General features: G+C 37.1%; 1 protein-coding gene across 1 annotated transcript in view; it reads right to left on the reverse strand.

The window, feature by feature from the left end:
- Nucleotides 1-25,906, reverse strand: part of RXFP1 (relaxin family peptide receptor 1) — a 170,385-nt gene that overhangs the window by 71,140 nt on the left and 73,339 nt on the right. The gene's annotated exons all lie outside the window — the stretch shown is intronic.

A 25,906-nucleotide genomic window follows, 5' to 3' on the forward strand; every position in this document is an offset into this window, starting at 1 on the left:
ACCACAATGTCAAAGGATTTATGATAAAATATGCTATATCCCTCCAGATAGAGAACTGAAGGATTCCTAGGATATAGCATATTTCTCTTTTTCCCAGCATATTTCTTTTTCTTGCTTTTTCCCCACCTTGGAACATGGCTAATATGGAAATTTGTTCTGCATGTCTAAACATATTTGTAATGTTTTTTTTCTTGTCTTCTCAATTGGTGGGAGAGGGGAAGGGAAGAGGGAGAGTATTAAAATATAATTGAATAAAAAACCCAAAAATTTAACATAAAATAGTATAAAGACTTATTTATTTGAGATAATTGAAATGTGATCTTATCTAGAAGTTCTGAAAACTTCCCAGGACAGTACTATGCACTACGTAAGGACTCACCTAAATATAATCAGATAACAAGAATAACATAAATCAATAGTAGTCTTATTAAGTTGATTTTAATTTGATTATTCTGTTAAAACCCCAACATTCTGCCTTGTGCTTTTTCTTTGAACTTTTGTGATCTAGTTTAGTCTGGTAAAAGACAAACAATGGATGGAAATTTGTGAATTATAGATTTGAATACATGATCACCCAAAGAATTCCTTGAACCTGGGTGTAGCTTTTAGTGGGCCATTTATGGGAGCTTCAGGCTACGAAAATCTAAATTTGAGAGTTCAGATCAGTTTTTTCAATATTAAAAACATCAGGTTATGGTTATGATGTAGAAATTCCTGAAGGAAAGAACATGTTATGTGACTTTAGCAACTCTTGTAAATGATTCTGACTTAAAACTTCCATTCGTTACAAAGAAGCCACATTATCTTTCTGCACTTCAGTTTTTTCATCTGTTAAGTGGGAATAATAATATCTGCTCAATCTAGTTCACAGGATTGTGAGGATCTAACATAATGATAGACGTGAAAATACTTTGAAAAGTGCATCACATTCTAACAATATTAATTCTTCAGCATAAGCTAAATGTTTGCGTGACATATTTGCAAGGTATATTGCTTGGAATAACATAACCTTGAAATGATTATGATGAATGGAAGAGGGGTACAGTTTTCATTTTGGTTTCATTGCATTATTGGTTGGGGCTAGAGAGAGAACATTTATGGCATGTTACTATGTTCCCTTCTCCTGACCATCTGCACAATAAGAAAGTGATTGTAGGCGGTAGTTAGGTTACACTTTGCTTAGTCTGCCATGTAGTGGTTGTATATGACAACATGAGGGGGAGGGTAAAGAAGAAATCTTCTCTCCATCTAAGAAACTGCGCAATCAGTGCCCTCTTACCATATGTAGAGAGAAAGAAGTCCAAAGATAGTAAGCCATATGTAGAGGGAAAGAAGTCCAAAGATAGTAAGACATGCTTCTTCCAGGGACAAGAGGAAGAGGACATTTTTGATCTATTGTGTCCATTTTTATGTCTCATGGTTGAGATAACTGGATGTGTTCATCTCCGTAAAGGAAGGATGCCCTCCACAAATTTAACAAAGATGAAGGAAAGTAATTTGTGTGGAAGGGTGTGATTTAAAGGAAGCTTTACATTCCTCCACTTCTTAGGATCATATTATTTCAAGCTAAATGGGACCTTAGAGATAATGTAGTCCAATCCCTTCTCCTTCCCTCTCCTCTCCCCATTTTAGAGGTAAGGAGACTGTGATCTATAAAGTGACTTGCTCAAGGCATCACACATATAATAAGGAAAATATTTAGTGTTTGAACCCAGCCCCTCTTATTCCAAATCCAGTGCTTTTTATACTATACTGAACTCTACTCCTCCCTTCCTCTTCAAACATTTATTGAACATCTGCTGTGGACTCTAAGGCCAGGAGATAGGCAGGAGGAACACAAAAAAGTACAAGATGTGATTTTTTTTTGCTTTCAAGAAGTTATAATCTAATTTGAGGGACAGGCCTATTAATAGACATGAATTAATAGCATATGCTAATTTTCAGAGAACAGCTCTACTTGACTGTTGACAGCACAAAGGCCTAGGGATCATGTCTTTAATTTTTTTTAAATAGCATTGTGGTAATATATAGTTATGCTTATATTTCCCACCATTTCCCTAGTCTAAGGAGCAAATTCAGGAAGGAGGTTTTCACCCCTTTGCAACTGGGGAAAGTGTGTTCCTTCCTATACCTATGGGATAGGAATATCCTATTCCTATACGAATCAAGGACAGTGACTTTGGAAAGATGGCAATCAAACTGTTTTATTTTTTTTGAAAAGCAAATACATTTAAAAGTTGCATCATAGTAGATTTATTATTTATAGGTTTTTGAATTTATATAACCTCCATCACTCCTCCCCTTCTTTACCTGATAGGGTTTTTGCTAGTATTGAATGAGAGAATGTGTGTGAACCAGCAGCCCATCTTGGAAAGTTGCCTGGGGCTCAACAAAATTAAGTGACCATGGGCACACAAGCTAGTAAGTAGTAGAAATAGGAATTGAACCCAGGACCTCTGGACTCCAAGCCCAGCATCTATCCACTACATCAAGCTGCTTCAAGATTAAAAGTCCATACTGATATTTAGGATTTCCTTTCAAGTTTTTTGTTTCAGCTGTGCCAGGTACAGAATAAGTAGGGCAGCGGCTACAGCCTCAGAACACCATTGCTCTATCCCCTTACTCCATGTCCATAGGAAAAAGAAAAGATGAGAAAGGAAGCAAGATGAAACTGGTCAGGATAGAGGAGTGGGTGCTAACCCCTCAACTCTTGTAACTGCCAGGGCTTCTAAAATAAAATAGAAAATTCTTTGCTTAGTTTTCAAAGCCCTTCACAACCTGGTCCTAATCTACTTTTCCAATCTCATTCAATTTGACTTAGGTCTCTGGCACACTGTGATGCAGCCAAATTGCCAACACTCTATCTCTCACCCTCAGCCCTTTGCCCTCATTGCATGCCTAGGATGCACTCTTTTCTTACCTCTGTTTCATAGAATCCCTCTCTTACATTCAGTTCAGGCACAATTTTCTGTCTAAAGCCTTTTTTGATCCCCCAAATATTAGTACCTTTGCTCTTGAATTTCTCTCTCTACACACACACACACACACACGCACACACACACATACACACACACATACACACATGCGTGCACGTGTGCATGTGTGCAGATACACAGACATATAAAGATATAAATAATTACATCATATTTACATACATTTATATGCCTGACTATATGTGTATATATTTGTGGTCTCCTCTCTTAGGAAGTAAGCTCATTGCAAGTAGGGAAATTGTTTCATTCTTTATTTGTACTTGTATCCCAGCTTCTAGCATAGTTCTTAGAATATAGGAAGTCTTTATAAATATTTGTTGATTGATTGAATTGATTGATTGAATCTTCCTACTATAATTAGTGGCAAACAGCTAAGTGTTGTTATAACTTTTGTCTGCCCTGAAAAGGACAAAGACAGTTCTGTTTCAAAATGCCTCTACTGCTAGCACAGATGGTATTTAAAATGAAAAAGAAAGTGGGTGTGTGTGTGTGTGTGTGTGTATGTGTGTGAAGTGGTGAAGGGCTATGAGGGGGTGTGCAGTTTGGGAGACAGCAAAGGAGGGTTGCCAATCAGCCAGCATTTTATCACTGAATCTAGTTACTGGGAAGAAACTGTTATTTAAAATATTTATGAACATACAACCATACAGTGTTAAGGAATAAAATGGAAAACAATTTTACTTTGAAAAAGTTTCAGTGCATTTAAAATATTAGTGGTGGGTGTAATGGTACAAGCTGGAAATTTCTGGCCATTTCCTTCACCCTGGTGAGTCATAACAGATTGTGTTGACATAGAAGTCGAACTTGACTTACTTTTCTTTGGAGTGTATTTATAATCTGAATATTCTGTCTTCATTAAAAGAAACAAACACTTTATCAAAATTTTAAATTCAAGTTCAAAGTATCAATTTCATAAAGGCACTTGTAATTTCACAAAAGTCCTTCTCAGATCTTCCATGGTGATGTGGAAGTAACCATGGGGTATTGGAGTGTAAGCTCTCACAAGTTCTATCAAGCACGGCTGGCTAAATATGGAGATCTCATCCCCTATGGGTTGGTTATTTGGTGATGAATTCTTTGACCATCATGTGCTAAGAATTACATAGATTTAGATCACATATAAACATAAATTTAACTATTGATATTCTAAATGTAAAAAATTTGTCTAGACACGAAAGAGTTGAAGCACATATTTTACCTATTATTTGGGGCAGCTAGGTTTTACAGTGATAAAATGGGCACTTGAGTCAGGAAGACATAAGTTCAAAACCTGTTTCAGAAATTTAATAGCTATATGATTCCTGGCAAGTGATTTAACCTATTGGGGATAAAAATTGCATCGCTTCACACATTATTGTGAACAGCAAATGATATAATAAATATAATACACTATGCAAACCATAAAAGCACCATATAAACGTTAACTGTCTTAATGAAAGACAAAATTGAGAGGTTGGGTGACCTCAGTGGCCTCTGAGGCACCTATGATCCTGTGAATATAATGAATTTGTAAAATGGAAGGCTAGCTGGTAGTTTTTCCTGGAAGAGGCAAATGAAAGATAATTTGATTACGAAATCTTACCTTGCAGCACTCCAGAAGAGCTTAGAAGAGGAACACCATAGAGTTATAGCTAATGTGACGATTATTTGTTGTAGAAGATGAAAAAAAGTAACATATTTAGGATTACTTTTCCTTTCAAAGAAGTAGAAACATCCTATGGAAATCTGGTGCTCCCTCCTTACCAAATTGTCAACATGTACTTGGTGACTTCAATATGAATTTTGACACAAGGGAGGAGAGTGAAAAATATGGTTCTGCATTAAGAAATGAAAAATAAGCCTTTCTACAAGCCTCATTCAGAAACCTAATATCTATGGAGCAAAATATGTTCCTTGAGAACAGAGGTGGAAAGCACTGGACAAGGTAAGGACCAAAAAGCAATGTACAAAAATGAAATTTAGTATATTTGAATAGACTTCCTGTTAATGGAAAAACTAGTTACTGATGTGGGAATCATTTCAGCTGTGTGTCATTAGAGCTCATTAGAACTGGTTAGAAACAAAGGTCAGAATCAATACAACAACAGAAGAAAGAATTAAAAGAAGAAGACACTTGGGGCCATTACAACTACTTCATTATGATCTATTTAAGCAAATTTTTTACTTGGAAAAATAAGTAGATACAATAAAGACATTTACCCTAGTTATCACCATTGATTAGAAAAAATTGAAAAAATTTGAAATAACTGCCATAAAAATGAGGCCAGAAGAGCCCAGAACAAGCCAGCAAGCACTTCATCTGCCTTGCCAATTAGAGAACCATACCAGGCAACCAAGGGCAGCATCAGTTGCAGGGGTGGGAAACCTGCAAGGCCATGCATGGCTCTCTAGGTCCTCAAGTGCCACCCTTTGACTGAATCCAAACTTTACAGAACAACTTACCTTAATAAAAGGATTTGTTCTGTAAAACTTGGACTTGATCAAAAGGCTGTGCTCGAGGACCTAGAGGGCCATATGTGGCCTTGAGGCCACAGATTCCCCACCCCTGGTAAAGTATAAGCTGATCTGCAAAATATTCTAGAGGAGAAGGATAGAACATGATGAACGGTACCACTTGACAAAATAGTGAGGGGCTGTGGAAGGGAAAGTGAACTGGTAAAAAGCTTGTTGTAAGATCTAACCAAGCTAGGTCACTGCAAGGGCATTATAGATGAATCTGGACAGATAGCAAATATGAAATGGAATATATCTGTCATAATTTCTATAGTGTTCTGTTTTCTTCATAGAGGACAGTAGAATCAACACATTAGACAACCTCAGTGCTTCATTAACTATATAAGGAAGTAGAAATGGCACTGAAGAAGATGAAATCAGGAAGGATGTATGAAAATAAGTACATACAAAAGAAATTTGTGCTGAAGGCACATAATTTAAAATGTAATTAATTATCAAAATGTCCTAAAGAAGTGAAGATTTCACGATAGTCACAGCTAGTGTCACTACCAAAAAATGACTTAAAAAGACATCAGTAATTGTCTACTCACGTGTCTACTTTCTCATCTTGATACAATCTTTATGAAAATAGCCTCTGCACATAGTGAGAGTATCCTTGATGAAAATGAGAAGGAAACTGGAAGATTCTTGCAGATCTCTGCAACAGGCCATACCTTCATAGTCATATAATTAATTGAGGTACGAGGGGAACAGAAGATGATGCTGTATTTATTACTTATTGATTCTTAGTAGGTATAAGTAGGCTGAATCCAGATTTGAACTCAGGTCCTCCTGAATCCAGGGCCGGTGCTCGATCCACTGCGCCACCTAGCTGCCCCTATCTTTAATATTTGATGAGACTTGTATTTGGTCAATGGTTCAATACTTCTATGGGTGAGTTGGTAAATGTTTAAAACTGGCTTTCTGAAGATACTCAACACACTTTTAAGTTTAATCTGCATTATTAACATTTCCCCCATCACTTTTTAGTCAAGATAATCCACATCACAATAAATAAAAGCCTGATTTGTAGCAATGGCCAGTTTCCAAGGTGCAAATATTCATATTGAAAAATTAACAATGGGTACTCATAAGCTGGTGGGAGCTGGTTCTAGTTATATCTGTGACTTCTATGGTTAATTACTATGTGATATATAATAATAAATATTGTATTATATCAAATACTGTATCAAGACTATAGCTCAGTAGAGTAGGACAAAGTACAATTTCTCTTATTTTTATTATATATTTATATTTAATATAATGATAATTTTGTTTCAGTATAAGATTATGTAATAAATAAACATATAAGATGTAGTGGGCAGTAGGGTGGCACAGTGGATAGACTGCTAGACCTGGAGTCAGGAAAATCTGAGTTAAAATCTGGCCTCAGACACTTATTAGCCGGGCACTTAATGATCCTGGGCAAATCACTTAATCCTGTTTGCCTCAGTTTCCTCATATGTAAAATGAGCTGGCGAAGGAGGTGGCAAACCACCAGTATCTTTGCCATAAAATTCCAAATGTGGTCAGATATGACTTAAATGAATGACCATATTGCCTTTCATCCTTGGTTAAGCATTTGGCAGCTTGGTTCTTCCTGAAGGAGGCTTGGAGTCCTAGATATTTACCCCTCAAAATCATTTTCCCCCCATTTCCCTTTATCTTTCCACATCTCTTCCACCTTCTCTCTACTCACTTGGCCACTAAACTAGTTCGGACCCTTGTTACATCTCACCTGGACTACTGCAATAGACTCCCAACTGGTCTCCTGCCTCATCTTTTCTCTCTGCCTTAAGTCTTTCCCTTTCCAATCTGTCTTTCACATTGCTGATAAAATGATATTCCTAAAATATGGGTCTGACATAACACTCCCCTCCTCACAAAGCTCCATACGCTTTCTATGTGTAGTATAAAATATGAACTTAAAAATATATATTTAAAGTGCTTCCCAGTCTAGCTCCAGCCCACCTTTCCAGGCTTGTTACACATCACTAACCTTCATCTATCATACGGTCTGCTAAAACAGGCCTGCTTGCTGCTTCCCACACATCAAGTTCCACCTCCACCTTTGTGCCTTTTAACATAACTAGAACCCAGGTGCTCCTCTTGTCTGCCCCTGTGCCTAGTAATCTCTGCTCAAGCACTATCTCTGACAGGATCTTTTTTGATCTGCTCAGCTGCTATTCTCTGCCTTCATACCCTGTCTGTCCCCCTCCCCCCGATTTGCATTGTTCATAGTAAGTGCTTAATAAATACCTTTTTGCTGGGACTTTTTTGTTGCATATTTTGTAGGTGTGTACATATACATGTATATGTATGTGTATGTGCGTATATACATACATACATACAAACATATAGTTTTCCTGTTATTCAATGCAAAGCCCTGTTTCCTTAATTAAATTCTGTTTCAATATTTATATCCTCAGACCTTAGCTCAGTGCCTGTGCGCTGCAGGTGTTTATTAAATATTTTTTGGTGGATGGATTGTCATCAACATCGATGTGCCCTACTGGGGTGGGAACAGCAATGGGGAGGGTGGTGGGAGCAGTGATGGGGAGGGGGTGAGGTGCCTTTGTAGATTTAGTGTGTTTGAAAGGTATTTGATACCACTGTTATGAGGCGATGGTGGGGAGTCTGGGAAGTTGTGAGAAAGGGAAAGGGAAAGGGAAAATGAGATTTTGCAGTATTTTTCTTCTTGAAAAATATGAGAGGAAGGAGAAAATAAAAGAGGAGGAGAGTGTAGGAGTATGTGTGTTGAGATTTTCCTTTTCTTTACCTTATCCTCTTTAGGCTATTTTTCATTAGTTACAGACATGGAAAATTTGGCTTGGTTGTCATCTGACTGCCAGGACAGCAAATGTGCTGACTTAGAATCCACACGTCTGAAAAGGAATCCTTGTATCTCCTAAGGGCAGCAGACCTGCTGGGTAGGCTGCAACTGCCCACATGTTAGACCACAAGGCATATTCCTAACTGGAATGAGTTGGGGAGATTTTATTTTATATTGAGAATTAGAAGTAGTGGAAGTAGCATCAGTAGTGGGACTGATCTGAATTTGAAGGTACAGTTTGAAGTTTTATACACACACACATATATGCATATATATTTATATGTACTATCAAAAATAATATTGCTTAATTATAAATAGAAAGAGCCAACTGGCCAATTGTAGATAGAACTGGCTGTTAGATAATGGAAAAGATTTCTGCCTTTAAAACAGCCCAGGCCACTTACAGAGGCAACAGGTAGTTTACTAGTGTTAGAAGGAATGTTAGAGATTATTGAATTTATTGCATTCCTTTGGATGTTTCTCAATTAAACACAGTCTTCATTTTCAAAATAAAGCCTGCAGTGTGGTTAATTTGATATCACAAAACCATAGAATTTCAGATTTGGAAGTTAGCTCGGAGACCATTTAGTCCACACTATGGTAAAGAATCTGCTTTACTACATACCTGACAAGTGGTAATAATGATGATGATAATGATGATGATGATGATGATGATGATGATGATGATGATGATATTAATATTAGCTAAGTAAGTGCTTACTATGAGCCAGTCTTAATAGAGGTTAAGTGCTTCAGAATTATCTCATTTTATCCTCACAACAACCCTAGGCCGTAAATAAAATTATTATCTCCATTTTATAGATGAAGAACCTGAGTCAGGTAGAGGTTAAGTGACTTGCCCAGGGAGCACACAGCCAATAGGTGTCTGAGGCTGGATTTGAACTTAGGTCTTCCTGACTCTAACAACTGACCTCCATCTAGCTTTTCCTAAGGAATTCTACAGGAAGTGAATCTTCATTTTCTACCTCCTTTTGGCGTCCATTCCACTTTTGGATAGCTCTGCTTGTAATAATCTTAACAGCAATAACGAGCATTTATATGGTGTGTCAAAGTTTGCAAAGCACTTTAAATATGTTTTTTTTTTCAACTGAGGCCTAAATCTACTTCTCTGCAGTTTTCCACTCATTGTTTCTGGTTCTTCCCCCTGAGGCCAAGCAGAAAAAAAAAATCTAATTTCTTTTCCAGATGACAATTCTAGAAATACCTGAAGACAGCTGAAATGTCCCCCTCTTAAGCCTTTTCTTCTCCAGGCTAACCAGTTCTTTCCTTCAGCCTGCAAGTAGGTCTCTTGCTTTCTCCTTCTCACTCCCCTGGCTGTAGGCGGGCATATATTTTTGTCTCTGTCTTAGGACTCAAGCCTACCAACCTTCTGTGACTAGTGTTAGCAGTGGGCAGGAAGGTTATAAGGATCCTTTGCTTTTATAAAGTCCTCAGCAGCTCAGTATGAAGGTAGTTCTTGTTGCTGGTGCTGAGCTTTCTGGGACCAAAATCTATGTCTGGATTCCAATTGCTGCTCTCTGTTTTCTCTTCGCCTGGGTTCCTGATCCTGCGACTCATTGTCCCCGTATCTGGCACTTGATGAAGTCATCCTCAGACTTCTAATCTGTGCTTCCTGATTCCCCAGTTGCATGGTATTAATGGAAAACACTGACTCTGGAGTCAGAGACCCTGTTTTCAAATCCCACCTTTTAATGCCTAATACGTATATGATTTCAGGAAAATCATGTGACCTCCCTGTGCTTTTTTTCCCCTGCCTGTAAATTCAGTGATTTAGACAAGATGGGTTCTAAGGTCCTTTCCACCTTCAAATCTATGATCCCACAATTTAATTCAATTCAAAACATTTTTTGTGCCCAGTATTGTGCTAGGTCAGGAATGGGGAACCTGCAGCCTTGAGGCCACATGTGCCCCTCTAAATCCTCACTTGCAGCCCTTTGACTGAATCCAAACTTCACAGAACAAATCCCCTTAATAAAAGGATTTGTTCTGCAAAACTTGTCAAAAGGCCACGCCCAAGGACCTAGAAGGCCACATGTGGCCTAAAGGCTTCAGGTTCCCCGCCCCTGTGCTAGGTGTTTGAGATCAACAAGAAGAGATGAGTAGTACATAAAAAATTATCATACAAATTGCACTGAGAGATTTGAAGAGGGAAGGATCACTTGAGGAATGAAAATCAGGGAAGGTTTCATAGAGAAGGTGTCCCAAGCTGTGAAGTTAAGGAAGGATTTTGGCAGACAGCTATGTTGGAAGAATGCATTTCATCTGCAATGTGAAGCAAGACAGGATGAGATCAGAGAACAATGAATAACCCATCTTGAATGGACCTTATGAAGGAGAGAGGTATGAGATAAGACTGGTAAGGACTTCTTCATCACAATTACAGTAATAGAAGTATGTCAGATGGATTGGGATGGGGAGAGAGATATATGGAGATATACAGAACAGATTCAGTTTCCTTCAATTTTCAATTCAGTTTAGAGACAAAACACAATAGAAGCATATAAATGAGTGACTATCTTACCACAACTTTGATGTTTCATCTAGAAGAACTGAGGGGTTGTTAATCATTAAAATGTCACTGTCAACAGATAGTAACTAGGGGGCCCAGTGGATAGAATTCTGGGCCTGGAATCAGGAAGATTCATCTTCCTGAGTTCACAATAGGCCTCAGATGCTTATTAACTATGTGACCCTGGGAAAGTCACTTAACCCTGTTTGCCTCAGTTTTCTCATCTGTAAAACGAGCTAGAGAAGGAAATGGCAAACCGCTTTAGTATCTATGCCAAGAAAACCCCAAATGGGGTCATGAAGAGTAGGACATGACTGAAAAATGACTTAACAACAACTTTCAGTTGGGGTGGCTATATGAAGGAAGTACATTTGAGCATAATTTTGAAGGCGAGATGAGGCATTAATCTCTGGGCATTCTAGGAAGGGAGAGTGTCTGATGCAGCTAGGTGGCACAGAATACTGGACCTGGAGTCAGGAAGACCTGAGTTTCAATCCAACCTCAGATACTTACTAGCTGTGTGACCTGAGGCAAGTCACTTATCCATTTAGCCTCAGTTTCCTCATCTGTAAAATCAGGATAATAATAGCTTTGATTTGCCAGAATTGTTTTGGGGATAAAATGAGATAATATTTATAAAGTGTTTTGCAAAGCTTAAAGTACTATATAAATTCTAGATATTATTATTGTATGAAAAAAACATAGAAAGTGGAATAAAAAAGTTGTGTGCTGGGGAAACCAGGGCTATTCGGCTTTTATTCAAGAGGAGACATTCTAGAGTCATTCAGTCAGTAAAAGTGCATTTATTAAGCACTTACTATATGCCAGCTACTCTGCTAAGTGTTGGGAATACAAAGAAAGGCAAAAACTTGATCTCTGACTTCAAGGAACTCACATTTGAATGGGGGAGACAAATGCAGACAACTGTGCACATCCAAGATATATTCAGTATGGATAGGTGGTAATCTTGGGGGGGAGGTACTCACAGTGGGAGGACCAGGAAGAGCCTCCTGCAAAAGATCAGATTTAAATTGAATTTCTTTGAAGGGCAGAGAAGCTAGGGGGTAGGAGCTGGGAAGGGAGAGCATTCTGTGTATAGGGCACAGCCAATGAAAAGGCACCAAGTTGGGGGATGAATGGGGTGTGAAAAGAATCATAAGAAGGCCATTGTTACTGGATCTTAGAATACGTGGAGGAGAGTGAAGAATGAGAAGACTAGAAAGGTTAGAAGGGGCAACAATGTAAAGGGCTTTAAAAGCTAAACTGAGCAGGCAAGTAGCCAAACCTGGCTGGTGACCCAGGAGCAGCAGATGAGAATCTAGTCCCAGAGATCCCTGCTCCTTGGAGCAAGAAGCTTGGGACAATGTCCCTTGTGCCCCAGGAGCAGAGCGCAACTTTGAAAGTCATAAAATAGGCTGGAAAATGAGTAAAAAGCAAAAACAAAACCGTGGTCTTAGAAAGTTACTCTCGTGACACAGATTTAGAAGAGGACAACAAGGTTGAAATGCCTACACACAGAGCCTGAAAGAGAAATGTGAATTGGTCTCAGTCCCAAAAAGAACTCCTGGAAGAGCTCAAAAAGGACTTTGAAAATCAACTAAGAGAGGTAGAAGAAAAATTGGGAAAAGAAAAGAAAGTTATGCAACAGAATTATGAAAAAAGAGTCAGTAGCTTGGTACAGGAAGCACAAAAAATGGAAAAGGATGTACAAAAATTCACTGAAGAAAACAACACCTTAAAAAGTAGAATTGGCTGAATTGAAAAGGAGGTATAGAAGCTAACTGAAGAAAATAGAATTATAAAGAAAATTACTGTTGGGCAAGTGGAAGCCAATGACTTCATGAGACATCAAGAATTAAAGTCAAAAGAATGAAAAAATAGAAGAAAGTGTGAAATATATCATCGGGAAAAAATAGACCTGGAAAATAGATCAAGGAGACACTAATTTAAGAATTATTGGACTACCTGAAAGCTGTGGTCAAAAAAAGTGCCTGGACAGCATTATTCAAGAAATTATCAAGGAAAATGGCCCTGATATCTTAGAACCAGAGCATAAAATGGTAATTTAAAGAATCTACTGATCACTTCTTGAAAGAGATCCCCAAATGAAAACTCCCAGGAATATCATAGCCAAATTCCAGAACTTTCAGGTCAAGGAGAAAATACTGCAAGCAGCCAGAAAGAAATAATTCAAATATTGAGGAATCACAGTGAGGACTACACAGGATATAGCAGCTTTTATATTAAAGAATCAGAGAGCTTGGAATATGATATTCTGGAAGACAAAGGAGTTAGGATTACAACCAAGAATCACCTACCCAGTAAAACTGAGCACAATCCAGGTGAAAAAGTGGATATTCAGTGAAATAGAGGATTTTCAAATGTTCCTGATGAAAAGAAAATTCAATTTTTAAATACAAGACTCAAGAGAAACATAAAAAGGTAAACAGGAAAGAAAAAACATAAGTTACTCAATAAAGTTAAACTATTTACATCCCTACATAGGAAGATGACACTTGTAACTCTTGAGAACTGTATCACCATTTGGCCAGATAGAAGGACTGAAGGTACAAGTATAAATTGACTTTGATGGGATGATATAAAAAAAATTAAGGGATAAGAAAGGGGATTGCACTAGGAGAAGAGGGAAGGGAGAAGTAGAATGAGGTAAATTATCTCACATGAAGAGATGTGAAAGACCTATTACAGTAGAGGGAAAGAAAGGGGGGGGTGTAAGCATTGTTTGAACTTTGTTGTCATTGGAATTAGCTAAAAGAGGAAATAACATCCACACTCAGTTGTGTATGCAGTTTCTTGCATTATAGGGAAGAAGGAAAGGAGAGGGACGAGCATGGGGGGTTGCTGATAGAAGGGAGGGCAGACTGAGGGAAGCAGTGGTCAGAAGTAAAACACTAGGGAGGAGGGACAGGGTGAAAGGAGAAAGAGAGAAGTATAGATAGGGAAAAATAGGATGGAGGGAAATACACAGTTAGTAACCATAACTGAATATGAATTGGATGTACTGCCCCATAAAACAGAAATGGGTAGCAGAGAAGATTAAAAACCAGAATCCTACATAAGTTGTTTGCAAGAAACACATTTGAAGCAGAGAGGCACACAGAGTAAAGGTAAAAGGCTAGAGCAGAACATATACTTCAGCTGAAGTAAAAAAAATGCAGGGGTAGCAATCATGATCTCAAAAGTAAAAACAGAAATAGATCCAATTAAAAGAGATAAGGAAGGAAACTATATTTTGTCAAAAGTGCCATAGACAATGAAGTAATATCAATACTAAACATATATGCATCAAATGGTATAGCATCCTTTTTTTTTTTTTTAGCAATTGGGGTTAAGTGACTTGCTAGTCACACAGCTAGTAAGTGTCAAGTGTTTGGTGTGGGGTTGGGTTTGAACTCAGGTCCTCCTGACTTCAGAGCTGGTGCTCTATCCATTGTACCACCTAGCTGCTTCAGCATCCAAATTTCTAAAGAAGTTAAATGAGTTACAGGAGGAAATAGACAATAGAATTATATTAGTGAGGGACCTCAACTCCCCCTCTCAAAATTAGATAAATCTAATCACAAAATAAACAAGAATGAAGCTAAGGAGGTGAATAGAATTTTAGGAAAGTTAGATAGGATTGACTTCTGGAGAAAATTGAATGGGGAAAGAAAGGGATATTCCTTTTTGTCAGTGGTACATAGCACCAACACAAAAACTATGTATTAGGGCATAAAAACCTTGCAGCTAAATGCAAAAAGGCAGAAATATTAAATACATCTTTTTTAATCATGATGCAGTAAAAATTACATTTAATGAAGGTCCATCAAAAGACAGATGAAAAATCAATTGGAAACTCAATAATTGAATCATAAAGAATGAATGGGTCAAAGAACAAATCATAAAAACAATAATTTCATTAAAGAGAATGACAACAATGAGACAACATACTAAAATTTATGGGATGCAGCCAAAGCAGTACTTAGGGAGAAAATTTTTTATCTCTAAATGCTTATATCAATAAAATAGAGAAAGAGCAAATTAATGAACTGAGCATGTGACTAAAAATAACTAGAAAAAGGACAAATTAAAAATCCCCAATTAAATACCAAAATTGGAAATCCTGAAAATTAAAGAAGAGATTAATAAAACTGAAAATAAGAAAACCATTGAACTAATAAATAAAACTAGGATCTGCTTTTTATTAAAAAACCAGTAAAATAGATAAACCATTGGTTAACTTGATTAAAAAAAAAGAAAACCAAATTACCAGTATCAAAAATCAAAACGGGTAAATTCACCACCAATGAAGAGAAAATTAAAGCAATAATTAGGAGCTATTTTGCCCAGTTGTAGGCCAACAAGTAGGACAATCTAAGTGAAATTGATGAATATTTACAAAAATATAAGTTGCCCAGATTAACAGAAGAGGAATACTTAAATAACCCCATCTCAGAAAAAGAAATTGAAAAAGTCATCAATGAACTTCCTAAAAAACTCCCTAAGAACTCCCACAGGGCCAGATGGATTCACAAGTGAATTCTACCAAACATTTAAAAAACAATTAATTCCAATACTACATAAACTATTTGGGAAAATAGGCAAAGAAGAAGTTCTACAAATTCCTTTTATGACACAAATATGTGTCATAGCTAAAACAGAAGAGTCAAAACAGAGAAAGAAGACTATAGACCAATTTCCCTAATGAATATTGATGCAAACATTTTTAATAAAATGTTATCAAGTAGATTGTAGCAACATATCACAAGGATCATGCATTATACCAGGAATGCTGGGCTGGAAAACAAACAGCAAAATTGGCAATATCAATAACAAAACCAACATAAATCATCTGATTATCTCAATAGATACAGAAAAAGCCTTTGACAAAATATAATACTCATTCCTATTTAAAACACAAGAAAGCATGGGAATAAATGGAGCTTTCCTTAAAATGATAAGTAGGATCTACCTAAAACCATCAGCAAGTGTTCTCTGTAATGGGGATAAGCTAAAATCTTTCCAGTAAGATTGGAAATGAAGCAAGGATGCCCATTATCACCACTATTTATCAGTATTATACTAGAAATGTTAGCTGTAGCAATAAGAGAAGAAAAAAAATTGAAGGAATTAGAATAAGCAATAAGAAAACAAAACTATTACATTTTGAATATAATATGATGATATACTTAGCGAATCTTAGTGAATCAACTAAAAAAAGCTACTTGAAAGAATTAAAAACTTTACTAAAGTTGCAAGATATAAAATAAACTCATATAAATCACCAGCATTTCTATATATTATCAACAGAGTCCAGCAGCAAGAGACAGAAAAAGAAATTTCTTTTAAAATAACTCTAGACAATATAAAATACCTGGGAGTCTACCTGCCAAGACAAACCCAGGAACTATATAAACGCAATTACAAAACACCTTTCACACAAATAACAATTGGAAAAATCTAAACAATTAGAAAAATATTAATTGCTTATGGCTAGGGCAAGCCAATATAATCAAGATGAGAATTCTACCTAAATTAATTTACTTATTCAGTGCCATACCAATGAAATTACCAAAATTATTTTATAGAGCTAGAAAAAATAATAACAAAATTCATCTGGAAGAAAAAAGTCAAGAATATCCAGGGAATTAATGAAAACAAATATGAAGGAAAGTGGCTTAGCCATACCAGATAAAGTAGTAATAAGACATATACATATATATAATATGTATATAATATATATTTACAAAGCAATAATCATCAAAACTATCTGGTACTGACTATGAAATAAAGTGATGAATCAGTAAAATAGATTAGGTATAAAAGACACAGTAGCAAATAACCATAGTAATCTAGTGTTTAATAAACCCAAAGACCCCAGCTTTTGGGATAAGAACTCATTATTGGACAGAAACTGCTAGGAGAATTGGAAAACAGTATGGCAGAAATTAAGTATAGACCAACATCTCACACTGTATACCAAGATAAGATCAAAATGGGTAGATGAGTTAAACATAAAAGATGATACCATAAGTAAATTAGGAGAGCAAGGAGTAGTTTACCTGGTAGATCTATGGAGCAGAGAAGAATTTATGACCAAAGAAGAGATAAAGAGCATTACTAGGTATAAAATGGACAATTTTGATTATATTAAATTGTAAAGTTTCTGCACAAACAAAACTAATGCAACCAAGATTAGAAGGAACACATGAAGCTGGGAAACAATTTTTACGGCGTCTCTGATAAAGGCCTCATTTCTCAAATATGTAGAGAACTGAGTCAAATTCATAAGCATACAAATCATTCCCCAACTGATAAATGGTCAAAGGATATGAATAGTCAGTTTTCAGATGAAGAAATCAAAGCTATGTATAATCATGAAAAAATGCTCTAAATCACCATTGGTTAGAGAAATGCAAATTAAAACAAATCTGAGGTACCACCTCACACCTATCAGATTGGCTAATATGACAGAAAAGGAAAATGATAAATGTTGGAGAGGACATGGGAAAATTGGGACATTAATGCACTATTGTTGGGGTTGTGAACTGATTCAACCATTCTGGAGAACAATTTGGAACTATTCCCAAAGGGCTATAAAACTGTGCATGCCCTTTGATCTAACAAAGGCACTACTAGGTCCATATCCCAAAGAGATCATAAAAAAGGGGAAAGGACCTATTTGTACAAAAATATTTGTAGCAGCTCTTTTTGTAGTGTCAAAGAATTAGAAATTCTTTGGAAATTTGGAAATTAGAAATTTGACTGTGGAAAGAATTGGATGCTCATCAGTTGGGGAATGGTTGAAGAAGCTGTGGTGTATGACTGTAATGGAATATTACTGTGCTGTAAGTGATGAGCAGGTGGATTTCAGAAAAAAAAAACCTGGAAAGCTTTATATGAACTGATGCAAAGTGAAGTGAACAAAACCAGGAGAACATTGTACACAGTAACAGCAATACTGTGTGATGATCAACTATGAGTGACTTAGCTATTCTCAGCAACACAATAATCTAAGATAATTCCAAAGGATTCATGATGAAGAAGCCTATTCATGTCCAAGGAAAGAACTGATGGAGTCTGAATGCAGACCAAGGCATACAGTTTTTCACTTTCTTTATTTTTTCATGTTTTTTTTTCCTTTGTGTCTGTCTTCTTTCACAACACAACTAACAAAGTAATATGTTTTGCATGATTGAATATATATAACCCATATCAAATTCCTTACTGTCTAAGGGAGTGGGGAGGTGAGGGAGGGAGAGAGAAAATTTGGAACTGAAAAATTTTTATAAAAGGAATGCTAAATTGTCTTTCCATGTAACTGGGAAAAAATAAAGTATGATTTTAAAAAGTATCCTATCAATTCTTCAGTTATTTACCCTATTTTAAAAGTTTTTGCAAACTAATCATGCCTCCCAATGCCATTCAAATCAAACCACCACTTTTGGCAGTGGCTAAGAGAATTAATTGAATTTCTTCAGAAAAGGTGATGATAGCTGAAAACTTTAAATGAGGCCTCTATGCAAAAGGATAGACTGGTGATATTGGAATCAGGGAAGAAAATGAGGGAACTGTAACAAATAGTGGAACTACTAGATAACTGATGTATCCAAAAGTAGAGAGATGTATGCAGATGCTTTTCTGATGATGAAGAAAATAATGGGGAGCTGACTAAAGAGATGAGAACTCATTACCAGTTCAGAAATTATCAAATCCCTGTCACCTCTAAATCTATGATTCCATGATCATAGGTTATGTTGAGAGGCAGCATGGAGTAGTAGCATGAGGACTAGCCTTGAAGTTAGGACAACTTGAATTCATATCCTGCCTCTGATATGTAGCTCAGCTGCATGTTACCCTGGTGAGGCAATCCACTTAACTTCTCAGTGCTCCAGGTAATTCTCTAAGACTACATAGGATGGGGAATAGTAGTCAATCTACATTGGTTGAGGGAGTCTCTTCACTAGGAGTTCAGTTAAGTCATAGGTCATGACCTCCCCCCCAAAAAAATAGAAGATAAGAGGGTAGATAATATAAGATAGAGACAAAAGAAAGTCATGATTATGTGTCAGAAATATTAAAATATTGAATGAGCAAAGGCTAGTGGTAAATATCAAGGAAGACAGAACAAGTTGTAAGTAGTATGTTGGGGGCAAGAGGAATATCAAATGAAGGTACCACCACTTAAGGTGGAAGGAATGGTCATAGTGGATGCTAGAGAAACGGTGGAACTACTCAACTTCTTTCAATGCTGAAGAGAGAATAACCTTAGGATCATGAAGCACAGAACAAAAAATGGGTAAAAGGGAGTTGAGACCTAAGATAAGTGAGGAGATGGTAAGATGCTAAGAGATATTCTCAAGATGTTCAGGTTACCAGACATGGACAAACAATGGTTCAAGGTGTACTTAAAAAAGTGGCAGACTGCTCAGCTGTTGTTGAGATTGGAGATGGGCAAATGTCCCAAGAAGGGAAAAAAAACACGCTTCAAACAATAAGCCATTGAAATTGACTTTGATTTTTGCCAAAATTCCAGAATGAGCAATGTGAACATTTTGAAAAGGAAATTATGATTGCAAAGATCTGCAGTAGTTTCATCAAGAAGAGATAAAAAACGAAAACAACAGTTTGCCCCTACCCCCAAAGGGTCATGGCAGATTCTTCAATTTTTTAAAACAAGTTTGTGAAACAAATAAAAAAGGAATAGGCCATAGACACAGTATCCATGGATTTCAGTAAAGCATTTTACAAAGTCTCTCATCCTTGTGTTCTAGATGAGAGTACCCTTTGGAGGATTTAGGATGAGTTGGATGACAAAGGGCCCGAGGACATGTCACTATTAGACTGATGCCAAACTGGAGGAAGACCTCTAGCAGAGTACCTCTTGACCCTTTGCAGTTCAACATTTCAATAATCAATAGTAGCTGACATTTATAGGTTGCTCTAAATTTTTTGAAGCACTTTGTATACATTTTCTCGTTTGCTCTGCAGTGACACAGATGAAGGCCAAAATCGCCTGCTTGTCAAATTTGCAGATGACATGAAGCTGGGAGGGAGAATTAATATATTGTATATGATAGAGAGGATCCAAAAAGACCTCAAGAGGCTGCCTGATGGCCCAAATCTAATGGGATAAAATTTAATAGGGATAAGTAAAAATTTTTACATTTGTGTTAAAGAAATGAACTTCATAAATGGGGAAAGTGTATACAAAATGTGAATTCTTATGGAAATGATCCAGGGGGTTTTACTGGGTGACAAATAGGCTGAGCTTATCATGTCATATTTTTGTTGCTGCTGTTCAGTTTTAGTCATGTCTGACTCTGCTTGACCTCATTTGGGGTTTTCTTGTCAAAGATATGGAGGGGTTTGCCATTTCCTTCTCTAGCTCATTTGACAGATGAGGAAACTGAGGCAAACAGGGTTAAGTGACTTGCCCGGGGTTACACAGCTAGTAAGTTTCTGAGGCCAGATTTGATCTCAGGTCTTCCTGACTCCAGGCTCATCACTCTTACACACTGTGCTACCTAGCTGCCCACCATGTCATATGGCAGCAAAAGAAAAAAAGAATAGTGTGATTTTGTGCTGCATTAAAGAGGAATAATATGTCCTACTACTTTTGTTGCAGGAAAAGTTCACATAGTTTGTACCCACATAGGACTTATGTTAACCTGAGAATAACAAAGGTGAAGGCTGGAGTTCTTTTGGGAGAAGGATTCAGAAGTATGTGTGAGTTTTTCCTCCACCAATGAAATACACCTTGAACTGTTTGGAGAAGATTGACTATAAATGGGGCAGCTAGGTGGTGCAGTGGACAGAGTGCAGGGCCTGGAGTCAGGAAAACTCATCTTCATGAGTTCAAATTTGGCCTCAGACATTTAAGTTTCCTTATCTGTAAAATGAGCTGGACAAGGAAATGGCAAATCACTCCAGTATCTTTGCCAAGAAAACCCCAAATGGGGTCACTAGGAATTGGACACTACTGAATGATAACTGAACATACTACAAATATCTAAAATTAAACAGATATAATACCCTGTTAAATTTAGAACAGATGATAGCTCTCTTGAGAAACCATTTAAAAACACTTTCATTAGCTCATATTCTTTGATGTCCATAAAGTTGAAAAGAAGTAATTGGGACTCTGTATGTAAGCTAGTGTCTCAGAGCATTGTGAACCCCTAAATAACATTTTTTCTGTAGTGCTTTTTCATCTTTTGATTATAGTGCTCCAAGTTTGAGCCCTTACTACCCAAACCAATTTTGAAAACTATTATAAAATGGGTTTACAGGTTCACAGAATCATAGATAGAGTGATAGAAGGGACCTCAAAGGTCATCTAGCCCAGCCGCCTTCTTTTATAGTTTAGGGAAACAGGCCCAAGGAGTCTAAGTCACTATCTCATGGTCATACAAAGAATAAGTGGCAAAGGTCTTCCTAGTATCCCCAGTCACTTGAGACTTCCCCTCTAAGGAAGAAACCCCATATTGTTCATCTATATATGTATTTTTTTAAACATTATCTCCTCTGTTAGTATGTGAGCTCTTCAATGGCAGGGACTATTTTTATGTCTTTGCATTTTTTTGTATCCCCACTGCTTAGTACCCTGCCTAGCAGACACTAATTGCTTAATTAATGCTTATTGATTTTTTGTTTTTAATTTTTAAAATAACTTTATTTTTAATGAACCCAAATAGTGAAAAATTTACAAGTACCATATTGAGAAATAAATGAATATTTATGTTTATCTTTTATAGCACTTCTTACCAGACTAGCATGGGTTGGCTGAAGGTCTAATAAAATCCCTTTATCTGTAACTAGAGACAAGGCCTATAAATAATTATAATATCTATAAACGTATACATAGCATAGCAGTATTTTCAGGCAAGTAGAATCTTAGCAGAGAAAGCACTGGTTTAAGGGGCAGGATGAGTTTGGGGTTTTCTTTTTTAGCTGTGCCGATACTTTCGGTAAATAAGTCATACTGTTAACCTCTCTATTTCTCACTTTAAATATCAGTTACATCAAATCACACCAGAATCATTTCTCAGCTCCCTTTCAACTGTAAAATGATGAGATTCTATGGGCATTTTTGTGATGTTTATTTCTTTGTCTTTTTTTTTCTTTTGAATATTTTATTTTTTCCTGATTACATGTAAAAACAATTTTAACATTCTTTTTTTCTTCAAATTTTGAGTTCTAATTCTCTCTCTCCTTTCCCACCCCCCTCATTGAGAAGGCAAGCAATTTTACATAGGTTATACATGGGTAGTCATGCAAAACATGGGATATTTATTCTAATGTGATGGATTTACTGTCATTTGGACTGTACCATCTCTATACCCCATATACATGGGGTAATGACACTTAACAAGAATTCAGGAAGAATCTCTGGACATTATAAAGTATATATGGAAGAAATCCATATAGGAGATTACCCAATTTTAAAGATGTTCAGGGACTGATGCTCAAGTGGAAAGAGTGCTGAATTTAGCACCCATTGGGTTGGCTTGCTCTGATCTTGAATCTTGGGTCTACTACATTTTAATCTGTTTTAGGTTGCACTCAGGAATATTGTGGTCCACATGTGGCCTGTAGGCCATGAGTTTGTCAGTTCTGGTGCCAGGAAAGAAAGTTGAACAGCCTTGGCATGAGAGTGAGGTATACCAGATGGACAGCCCACAAGTCAACTCTACCAATACCAATAAAATGTCAAGAGGTCTAAGGGAAATTCCCCAGCCTGTTGGGGGGATCCCAGATAGAGGCTTTACGTGAAGACATGAACAAAAAATCATGGATGGATTGTAATCTGCACTATGAGAATACAGATCCCTCAGAGTAAGAACTGTAGCATTTGACCTGATAGGATAAAATATAGCCACCTAACTCTTCCTCAGAAGTGTCTCCCATATTTAAATCAAAATCATACAAACTGGTGACAAAGGTGACTACAGAGATTACTGTTTATTGATCTATTGAGTATTCACCTCAAGTGAGTTTTTAACATAGATATATATGTTGGCCAAAGTGTTCTTCAGAATCATGGAAGAGGTCACATGAAAAGATTCCCAATTGAAGGTGAGGTTTTCCCAATGTTCCTATTCATACATATTCATTGCCTCAAAGCCCAGAATGCTTCACATTTTCCGCTGTGGCAACAACAGAAATGAAATCAATCTAATCATGCCTAATGGAAAATCATAATAGACCCTCAAAACGCACATTTTTAGACTGACATAATTAGATAATCTATTGAATTAGTCCATCAGTAGCTATATCTTGGATAGTTGCTACAGATAGACAATGAGCTAGGCCCAGAATTGAGTAGTTGACAGAGCTGTCACTTGGATGGGGCAAATAAAGTGTAGTTCCAGAGTGCTTATATACAGGAATGTACTTCCTTCCCAGGGGAGTGAGTTTCCTGCCCATTGTGACAGCCATCCAAGTGCCTTATGATTTTCTGTTGGTCTGCACCACCACAGACCATAGTTAATCCTGGTCCTACCACCTTCTGGACTCCATTGCTATAGCATCTCTTTCCCAGGGGTCCTTCCTAGTAAACTCCTTTTAGGGTTAGGATTAGGGGCTAGATCATCATCCTCCACCCCTCTATTAAAATCTTTTTCCCCAGGTGAAAACAAATTCTACTTATTGATGGTAGGAAGAGACTTGGCTGGATTGCACTGGAGAAATTGAGCAGTGCTTTCAATCATTCCATACTACCTAAGACTATATATCTTTGTCAGTAATACTCTTCTGATGATGCCACCTGGCTTCAAATCCTTCAACAGCATGACCTTAGAAGACTAAAAATGGCAAATAAACCCAATAACATAGAAAGATATATGATGATTAGGCTTCGCGATGTTGGAATGATGACTTGTATGTAAGAAGGGGTATCAAAGATACTATCAATGACACATTTGACCAAAAAATAGAGGTATATCAGTCACATAGAGAAGAAGAGAGACTACTGATACCTAAGTGATATGTTGGCTTTTTGAGATACTGAAAGAATAAAAGGAAGCCTCTAGAATTTTGGGTATTTGACTCATGGAGGATTTATGGGAAAATAGAGGGCAAATACATAGGTGGCCCAATGACTACAAAATTAACCTATAGTCAGGAAGACTTTCAAATCTGGCCTCAGATACTTATTAGCTGTGTGACCACCTTGGACAAATCACTTAACCTCTGTCTGCCTCAGTTTCCTCAACCATAAAACAAGGATGATAACACTGTCTCATAGGGGTGTTATGAGGATAAAATGAGAGAATATTTGTAAAGTGCTTGCAAACTTTAAAGTGCTATATAAATGTTAGCTATTATTATTGAAACGTGGACAAGTATCACACAGGATAGGAAGATGTGAAAGGATTACAATCTGTAACATTTGACATCCTGACCTCAGTAAAATCACAGAACCATCAAAGAACTTCAAGCATCCAGTCAGTGGGTTTTTATTCTTTGCCCTTTTGATTACCTGTTTCATTTTTGAAATCATTGATCTTTCTCCAGTAAAAATGATTTATTTATACAAAGGGATAATTTTAAATAGTATCCAGTAGCAATGAACTTTACTTCCATTTCAGCTTGTAAACTTATGAAAATTTTTTTTCACAGAATTAATGGTAACAGAATCATTATGTTATCCACTACAAAACAATTCATCAAAACAATTTCACTTAGCAAACTGTTATTAAAAAAAATAAGCAAGGAATATTGATTTACATCCAATTTTGATGAGGAATAGACAGATTCTTATAGACACAAACTCACTTATTGGGTAAGATAGTGCTGTGGTAAAGAGATGGGCTTGAAACTCTCAGCGGCACAAGAGTTGCTGCTGCTGCTTTCTGCTTAGGCAGGGTGGCCAGGGGAATCTAGAGTTCTTTTTTTCTCTAAAACCTAATATTCCCACTCCTCCTACACCCAGGCTAATGGTACTGGCATATCCCAGTCACTGCAGGGCAGTGTGGCCCCTCAGAACCCTGCAGTGCCAGATGATACAGAGTAGGAATAGAGATTGTGCGCTCTCTCTCTCTCTCTCTCTCTCTCTCTCTCTCTCCTGTCTGTCTGTCTGCCTCTCTCTTTCTCATTGTATTATTGCTTGGAAATTTCAACAGACAATGAATTTCAGTGGCTGCCAGAAAATAGCTGTTTGGCTATCATCTGCATATTCCCTACCCATGCCTCTTAAGGAAGGCACTATATTTAGCTTAGCTTTTGCAAACAAGGCATTTCAGTCTTCTTAATTACTGTTCCTGAGTATGTAGGAAAATCTCATTAGGAAGGACTCTATTCATTTGGACCTTATTTGGGATAATTCAGGCAGCTTTGTATCATGGAGAGAGTTCTACCCTTGGAGATAGGAAGTCTTTCTAACTAGGAAGTAAACCCTTTGTGCCTCTGACAAACGTGAGCTGTGTGACCTTGGGTGAATTACTTAATTGCTCAGTACCTGAGACAGCTCTCTACAGAGAAATTGTTGATCTGCAACTTTGGTGGGAGTTTCCATACCAGTAGTTTTCCCAGGGAGATCAGTCCCTCACCCAAATGAAATCACAATTCCACACCTGGCTTCACCCCAGCTATAACAAGAGAACTGATCTTAGCCAAAAAGCCCAAGAGTTGAAATGTCTGTACGTATATATGTATATATAATGTATGTATGTACACATATACATACATTCATACTTATATATCCTACTCTGCCACAGGCAATGAATATTATGGCAGTTAGGTGGTATACTGGATTCATTGCTGGACTTGTAACCAGGAGCTGATTGGAATCTGGCATTGCCTTTCCGTGGTACTGTGGTCATGGTACAAAGTTCATGGGTTTGTGTTTGTTTCACTTCAGGGAAGCTTAGGATACTGAACTCTCTCTCTCAATACACACGTCTGTGTATACCAGTGTATGTATATATACATATACATTTGTCCAGCATATTGCTTGGGGAACAAGGGTGGTGATAGTCAAGTGATAAGACCTATTTTCATCTTTCTAGGACTCAGTTTCCCCATACATAAAATTGGGAAAATGGGCACTCTGGT

The sequence above is a fragment of the Phascolarctos cinereus genome, unplaced genomic scaffold, assembly GCF_003287225.1.
Source record: "Phascolarctos cinereus isolate Bilbo 61053 unplaced genomic scaffold, phaCin_HiC Scaffold_9;HRSCAF=440, whole genome shotgun sequence".
NCBI lineage: Eukaryota > Metazoa > Chordata > Mammalia > Diprotodontia > Phascolarctidae > Phascolarctos > Phascolarctos cinereus.